The sequence below is a fragment of the Morone saxatilis genome, unplaced genomic scaffold, assembly GCF_004916995.1.
Source record: "Morone saxatilis isolate NCDOM2014 unplaced genomic scaffold, NCSU_SB_2.0 Contig7, whole genome shotgun sequence".
Classification (NCBI taxonomy): Eukaryota; Metazoa; Chordata; class Actinopteri; family Moronidae; genus Morone; species Morone saxatilis.
In genome coordinates, this window is record NW_023340246.1 from 7,644,786 (window position 1) to 7,645,169 (window position 384).

The window sequence follows — 384 nt, forward strand, 5'->3', positions numbered from 1 at the left end:
GAGAGAGAGAGAGAGAAAGAGGCTGAGATACTCCCTGAATACCAGGACTGCCGCTGCAGACGTAGAGCACAGCACTCTACCCTGTCAGCATCGCTACAGCGGATTTTAAAACCGTGTACAACACTCGTTACACGTCTGAAAGCTGTCTTTGAATGCTTTAAATGTCAAGACAGTTAGGGTTTTATTTCAGTCTCTATTTGCTAAAGCGTCACACCAAAGAACAGTACAGGTTGTAATTCATTTTTCAGTTTCCTGCTCTTTCTACATCTCATCCTCTTTGTCACCTCTGGTCCCCTTTTCAGCTCCCTTTTCTCTCTCCCCACCCAATATAGGCCACGTTTCTCTCTTTCCTCTGCCTCAGTATCACTCTCTCTCTCTCTCTCT